We start from the raw sequence: 8,275 nt of genomic DNA on the forward strand, positions 1-8,275 counted from the left end.
AGGGACGTGCATCTGCAGCATCTTCATCATCTACCATGCAGGAAGCTGAAGAAGAGGATAGTGGGGACAACACTGAAGAGGACAGTGGGGATGACACTGAAGAGGACAGTGGGGAAGACTGCACTTATTAAGACTACGCTGCATAGGATGAGTACCAAACACCATCTCCTGGTACTCACCTAGTAACTCACTGAAAGGTTAGTGCACCCCTGTCTATAAGCTATATCTAATTCTGTGTACAATTAATGTTCATACAGAACAATCAGAAAAGGACAACAACTAGAAAAAGAAGTAAGTGACTTCAATACACGCTGTGAGCATATGTAAAATAATATTCATGTTTTTTTATTCTTCTGACAAGTGACCGCACCAAAATAAAAAGATTAAGAAGCATTGTGGTGTTCCCGGTGTGATGAATGTAAACCACACTACATATGTACTGTATATAGACCTCGGTATTGGTCCAGGGATGTGAGACTAATTGAGAAGGTTATGCAACCAATGTAAGCTGTAATAAAAAAACATTAGGCCTACATATTAAGGAGTATTAGAACACAAACTGTCCTTTATTAGAGAAGGATAAGCAACAAGAAAATAAAATCATGAATGTATTGGTCTCTGACCAGTCTGCCATTATTATCATCTTGGGATATCGCTACATTAGTATCGTCACACTTAATCTCCGGAGCGCGTCCTGTAACCTGAAGCTGAGACCACGGACGCTGCGCGGCTCATCTCTACTTTTACAGAGAGAGTGGACACTGATGCGACTTGCAGGTCTGCCAGCAAGCAGTGGCCACCGGGCAGTGGCCACTGGACCAGGTTAGCCGCAAAGAATAAATCTCCAAAGTTATTTGGCTGGGTTTAATTCAATCTGGTTTCGTGCAACCGAGTCCAAGCTAAATTCATCCAGTATAACTTAAATATCCCAGCTTAATCCCTTATCCTAGTTTAGTGCTACAGGCCCCAGGTCGTAAGAATGAGCAATCTGAGTAATATAAGCAATTTCAACTAATGAAGAATCTACAATTTGCGATCTACAGACAACACTCGGACACAAGTACGACCTGAGGGCAACAGTTGAAACTGACAGTAGGTGTGACCTTGACACTTTAGAAGGGAAGTAGCCTTCCTAAGCACCTGCTTGTTATATACACCCACCTGAAGGATTATTAGGAACACCTGTTCATTTTCTCATCAATGCAATTATCTAATCAACAAATCACATGGCAGTTGGTTCAATGCATTAAGGGGTGTCGTCCGGGTCAAGACAATCTCCTAAACTCCCAACTGAATGTCAGAATGGGAAAGAAAGGTGATTTAAGCAATTTTGAGCATGGCATGGTTGTTGGTGCCAGACGGGCCGGTCTGAGTATTTCACAATCTGCTCAGTTACTGGGATTTTCACGCACAACCATTCCTAGGGTTTACAAAGAATGGTGTTGAAAGGGAAAAACATCCAGTATGCGGCAGTCCTGTGGGCGAAAATGCCTTGTTGACGCTAGAGGTCAGAGGAGAATGGGCCGACTGATTCAAGCTGATAGAAGAGCAACTTTGACTGAAATAACCACTTGTTACAACCGAGGTATGCAGCAAAGCATTTGTGAAGCCACAACACGCACAACCTTGAGGCGGATGGGCTACAACAGCAGAAGACCCCACCGGGTACCACTCATCTCCACTACAAATAGGAAAAAGAGGCTACAATTTGCAAGAGCTCACCAAAATTGGACAGTTGAAGACTGGAAAAATGTTGCCTGGTCTGATGAGTCTCAATTTCTGTTGAGACATTCAGATGGTAGAGTCAGAATTTGGCGTAAACAGAATGAGAACATGGATCCATCATGCCTTGTTACCACTGTGCAGGCTGGTGGTGGTGTAATGGTGTGGGGGATGTTTTCTTGGCACACTTTAGGCCCCTTAGTACCAATTGGGCATTGTTTAAATACCACGGCCTACCTGAGCATTGTTTCTGACCATGTCCATCCCTTTATGGCCACCATGTACACATCCTCTGATGGCTACCTCCAGCAGGATAATGCACCATGTCACAAAGCTCCAATCATTTCAAATTGGTTTCTTGAACATGACAGTGAGGTTACTGTACTAAAATGACCCCCACAGTCACCAGATCTCAACCCAATAGAGCATCTTTGGGATGTGGTGGAACGGGAGCTTCGTGCCCTGGATGTGCATCCCACAAATCTCCATCAACTGCAAGATGCTATCCTATCAATATGGGCCAACATTTCTAAAGAATGCTTTCAGCACCTTGTTGAATCATTGCCACGTAGAATTAAGGCAGTTCTCAAGGCAAAAGGGGCTCAAACTAAGTATTAGCATGGTGTTCCTAATAATCTTATAGGTGAGTGTAGGTCTGTGAAATTGACTCGACTCCTCCCTGTTTTACATTTAACTAGCCACTTTGGTTTGTTGGCCAAAGTCAAGTCCCCTTACTAAGCAACAATACAAAACATTTAAGTGTCCGTATTATGAAAACTCACTTTTTCTTGGCTTTGGGGTGTTATTTTGTGTCTGTGGTGCTTCCACACGCGTACAAACTTGGAAGAAATAATGCCCATGCTGTTTTGAGTGAGATACAGGTTTCTGAATGTCTTCTGCCTTCAGTCTCCTGGTGAGCTGGTCAAAATCTGCACGGCTTTCTACGTTTCTGGTCGAGATGGCCGAGACGAGGTGGCTAACCATAGCGCATGCTAGCGCTAGCATGCTAGCTCGTTCTCAGTGGCAAAACGCTGCTACAGCTCACCATAATCTACAAAAGAGCTACTTCCATGTCCCTGTTCTGCAGGTATTCCACAAGTGGCCCTCGTTTAGAAGAAGTGTCCCAGCTAATCCTGCCCTGTACTGACCAAAGTTGGAGAAACAGTTAGCTAGCTGATGTGATCTTACCTAGCTACAGAGCATGTGCAACTCCCAACAAAGATAGTATAGAAATGAGATGTCTCACTCTGTAGCTTAAACAATTAAGATGTCTCACTCTATAGCTAACACAGAGACCCAAAGACACAGGATGAAAATCATAGACAGTTAAAGAAGTGGACCAACAGTTCCCGTCGTTCTGGACGGAGACCATTGAAGGAAAATAGAAGCACTCTTCCAGTGATGGCTAGGCGTTATTGCACGATCTCCAACTGAGCTGGATGATGTAGTTGTGACGTGGGCAACGTGTCTTTAAGTTGTAAGTCTTCTGGTAGCTGCGCCAAGAGAAATCTCAATCATTCCCAAACAGCAGAGACGGAGAGCGTAGCTATTGTATATGTAAGGAGATAACATAGACACAAGCTAATTACTGCTAACTAACATTCTAGTAAACGTTAGTAATTAAACCTAAACAGCTAATGGAAGTCCAAACTGTTTGCATGCTTCTCCTAACAATACGGTGATTTGTTGACTATGCAACGTGAGGGTTATGATATGTGGTTATGACGCAATTGTTAGCCCATTTTTACAAAAACGTCTGCTACAGAGCCATAACGTGAGCTACAAGGTAATGGAACATTTTATACATTGTTGTGTTTCTTCAGATGTAAAGTTATTCATTGTCAAAGTGGTGCCAAAATGGTGGTGCCCTTGGTGAAAACAGGATCTGCAGCAATGTGCAGTACAACAAAAATATGGTGTTTTTTTGAAAATTAAACCATGTAAACCTATTCTGGTATAACCTTAAAAAGCAATTATGAACCTGGAAACGAGCATAATATGGGCACTTTAAAACTAATTCAATATGACTGTAAAATCAATCAATCCCAAAGGGGGCATTAAAAGACATTTTCCTCAGAGAAAAAAAGGTGTTGTGTCTACTTTTAATTGGAGGAAGGAATCATCACACCAAGATATCAAGTCATTGACCACAGGCATGTGCTGATGCTCCTTTTCTTCAAGAAGACTTATGATCACAGAATCACCTGCAAATTTGACAATGTGTCTGTTTGTATGGTTGCTGCATCTGTCGTTAGTATACAAGATGTAGAGATGCTGGTGTGGTTAACTTCGGACCGAGCCAGGCTAGCTGTTTACACCTGTTTCCAGTATTTGTGCTAAACTGAGCTAAGTAAAAAAGTAATATGTAATCCCTGCATCTCTCCTTTTTTAGGCTAGGACAGCTAGATAGTCATTGTCTGATTGATTGTGCAGTAAAGGAGAGGAGGAGAGCTGTTGCCATGGGGACGAGGTGCGGGGCCTTTTTCCTTTTTTCAGTTTTTTTTTTTCTCTTTGAGGACCAGTAATTGGTGATAAACTTGAAGGGAGGGGCTGGAGGCCAGTAATCAGACCCAGCGAATCACTACGGCTTTTTGCAGAACTGAAGAAGTGTTGCAGGACTCAGGAAGTGTGGGACACAACTGTGTGTGTTAAAGGCAGATAAAAGGAGACACGTGTGTGTGTGTTTGTGTGTGTATGTGTGTGTGTGTGTGTGTGTGTGTGTGTGTGTGTGTCAGCTGGAGGTGACTGAAGACAACGTGTTAATGAAATGTACAAAAAGAAGAAACTGTTCAGATGAACTGCATCCAGCTGAGAGATGCCGTCACTTGAAGAGCAGGCAGGGTATGTGTGTTTGTTTTATGCGTGGGTTCAGTGTTTCTGATAAAAAAAAAAACTGGAGAAATTTACTGGAGATAATGGCTTCTCCAAGATTTGAGATTCTCCTGCAATACATCAACATCACAAACTGTTTGTCTGTTGTTGCTAAAACAATCTCACCCCACAGTTCATTTAGTAGCTGTTGTGGAGTTTTTGATCATATCATTTGATCATTTGTCATGGGATTGTAGATGTTCAAATGTCCATTCTTCTGAGCACTTTAAGGACCAAGTAAAGAGGTTGTGTTTGTTTCTTTGTTAACTGGATAAATCATCAAATCATGTTTGCAATACATTTAGATGTAATAATTATTCAATTAAGGTCAACTTGGGGTTCCCTGTCTCCCTTGTCCCGGTTTTAATTCCATCCAGGGACATTGTGTTGCATGTTTTCCTGTCTGTATCTCGACAATGAACAATCCACAAATGGCGAAAACATTTTAAGTAACCTCCAGCTACCATGATACTGTAGCATCCAAGGAGGTCATGAAAAGCTTCCTGTGGCATGCATGGAGGCAACATGTTTATGTACATCAATCTCTGTACTGTAATCTCTGGTACAGTTCATCTGTTATTTCAGCCAGTATTAGGAGCAAATATGGTTTGACCATATATTTTGGTTTGGTGAAGGTCTGTTACTGTACTAATGTTGTACAGCAATTTTCCCATTTGAATAGGTTTGAAATATACATTACATTTGATAGGTAAACATGTTAAATTAAAATCAATATTTTACATCTGGCTGCCCTGAAGGAGTTGATGTAACAAGCTGCATCAATTAATCAATGTCTTATGTAAACATAATTTGTTTTAATTTCTGCATCAGTATTTTGTTCACTAGCGGCAGTCTCTTGGGATAAACTCCCTTCTTTCTCCAGCTGCCATTATCTCTCCACCATCTTATTATTTATTTTATTTAATTAGCACAGAGAAGGGTTAAACATGTTTTTTTTTCACAGTAGACAGGAATAAAGAATACTGTACCATCATAACTTACTACATTTTGCTATATTATTGCCTTAGAGATTTTCCAGCATCACATTCTCTTTCTGCATGAGTCCCCAAAATAATTCTGAGTACATGACAGAGCGGCTCTGACTTTCTTTTGAATTTTTTTTTTATCTCTCATGTCTCATTATCGATATCTAAATGACAAGTTATTTGAGGATCCAGTGACAAAGAGCCGAAGTCTTGGCAGAAGGTAGACGTGCTTCCCCTCTCACCTGTACACGTCTCTTCACATCTCATCCATCTCTCTGACAGCTGCTTCAATCAACGCGTGCTGCTGAACTTGATGTAACAGACAAGAGAAAGAAAAGGCACATGCTGCTTTAGTGTGCGAACCTCCTGACGCAGCTTGATACCACGAGCACAGCCTACTGATCTGCAGTATAACATTAAATAAAACACAGCATGACAGTCAATAAGCTGCCAGGATCAACACCTTTGATTTAATTTGATTGGTTGCTTGCTTGGCTGGTTTCTTTACCAGCAGAAGATGTCTGAGGCTGAAATGATTTTGTTTAGGTTCAAAAAGGAGAAAACATGTTTATAATATGAACTGAATAAGCAAGTCCAATCAATTATATCTGCAAAAGATGTAAGTGGTGGATAAGAAGCACAGGGGTCAGAGTAATTATCCAAATCTGGACTGAAGCATCACGCATCTAAACACTGCAGGTGGATGTAAAAGGTGCAATGAAGGACAAAAGGTATGACAGATTAACGTGATTTATAGGTTAACATCTACAGTATGCCACGGATAGCTGGAGTACATGATTAATGAGCAGTGAAGACAATCCAACCTCTATGGTTGTAGAACAGGTTAGGGCGTTTTGGTTTTTGAAAAACAAAAAAAAAATTGGATGGTAGCAAAGAAAAAGAGATCCAATCCAAAACAACACTTAACATAAGAATTGCACAGTAAATAGCATACACTTCTTCAGATTTGTGCTATGTAAGTTGACATGAATTACTGATGTCTGCGAAGGTTTTCATGTCGTAGTTATCCAAGGAAGGATTAAACTCAAGGGCAGCTGGACTTGGTAACTTCTGTTATATGTAACGCATTCAACTCGACACATGCTTCTTCAATTGCTGACTTGGTTCAGGCTGAACTTCACATTTGAGAAGCATCCACGTCTGCTGATGCAGCACAGCATGCAGTGAAAGCCAATTTAAGTGCCACTCACTCACTCTTCACACTGCTCCTGTTGCTCGTGTACTCTGAGTGGAAATGAAGGAAATTGGTTCACTCAGCTGGATGTCTAGATTCCTGTGGGAGGCTGCAATTGTCCCTTCTATTGTTTGTCTGTTTCAGGATTTGTGGCATACTGTGCTCAATGAAAACATTACATTTTTGGGAGCTGGCAGGTCCTGGTAGTTGCCACGCCCAGCAGGTCCACCCCTTAGGTCTATGTCCTCAGTTTGGACTTTATCTCTGTCTTCCTTTCGTTCCTCATCCCTCTGCCTTATGCAACAGCTGCTATGACCTATGTAGTAAAGGCCATGTTGGTGTGTGTGTGTGTATGTTTAAGCGACTGTGTGTGTTTTACCCTGTATGGGTCTCCTGTGCTTGTGCATGTGAACGGTATGTGCGCAAGTCCCGTGCGGGGGGGGTCTCGAGGTGCAGAGTGACCCCGATGTGTCAGCTCTGTTTAGAAGAATGAACGGAGAGCTGGTGGACCACCGTGACGCACACACACACACACAGGGGCTCTCCCTATGATCACTGTATCCTACACACAATCCTGACATTTTTCCTCGAAGCACATCTTCAGTAGGCTTCCATTTTATGTAGCATGACATTACCATGAAACCTGCAGGCTTTTTTAAAACTTCTTGCCCTTATATATTGGTGTGTACAGACTATGTGCATGTCACCCTGTAGGACAGATTAGAGTTTGACTGTGTGTGTGTTTGTACATTCATTTCATAAAAGCACTGATGAAAAACAAGTGGATTACCGTGAGAGCATAGCAGAGCTGGAGGGCATCAACCTTTTGGAAACACACTTTTATAATTATATGCATGTTCAGAAAGACACAACATGCGCACACAACTAGCTGAATGTGTTTATTAGAGTTTCAGAGATGCAAAATCAGTAAAATGCAGATTAACAGAATAAGTAAAGAGGCCAAGAAAGAATAAACACTGCTTATAAAAAGTATTCACCACACTTTTATACTTTTTAGTTTTACTACATTGAATCACTAATGTACTACGACGGTTTGGACAGTGATCACTGCAAAAAATATATATCCCTACAAACTTCTACAAATGTATCCAAATTAGTTAAAACAGAAAATAATTAATCAAGTTCATCCACCAAAAAGATGAGGTTCAGTTACCTAGTTAGTTTTAGTAATATAATTAACACTATGATTGTCCTAAACCGAATATCACAAATCACCATCTCCAGAATTAGGCCTCTGATGAAACTAAAACTGATTTGATAGGACTAAAAACCTATGCAAACAATTATTTTGTGATTGTTATTTGTACCTAATTCTCTAATGATCAGAGTAAAAAAAGTATGTATCGTGCATCCCGTGGTTCAATGTTAAAAACAATCAAAGTACGTGGAAGGGATGAATGATTTCTATAATGTCTTTATGTTACTACACAGAGTAGTCACACACACACACACACACACACACACACACACACACACACAC

Source organism: Etheostoma spectabile, chromosome 3, assembly GCF_008692095.1.
Source record: "Etheostoma spectabile isolate EspeVRDwgs_2016 chromosome 3, UIUC_Espe_1.0, whole genome shotgun sequence".
NCBI classification, from domain to species: Eukaryota; Metazoa; Chordata; class Actinopteri; order Perciformes; family Percidae; genus Etheostoma; species Etheostoma spectabile.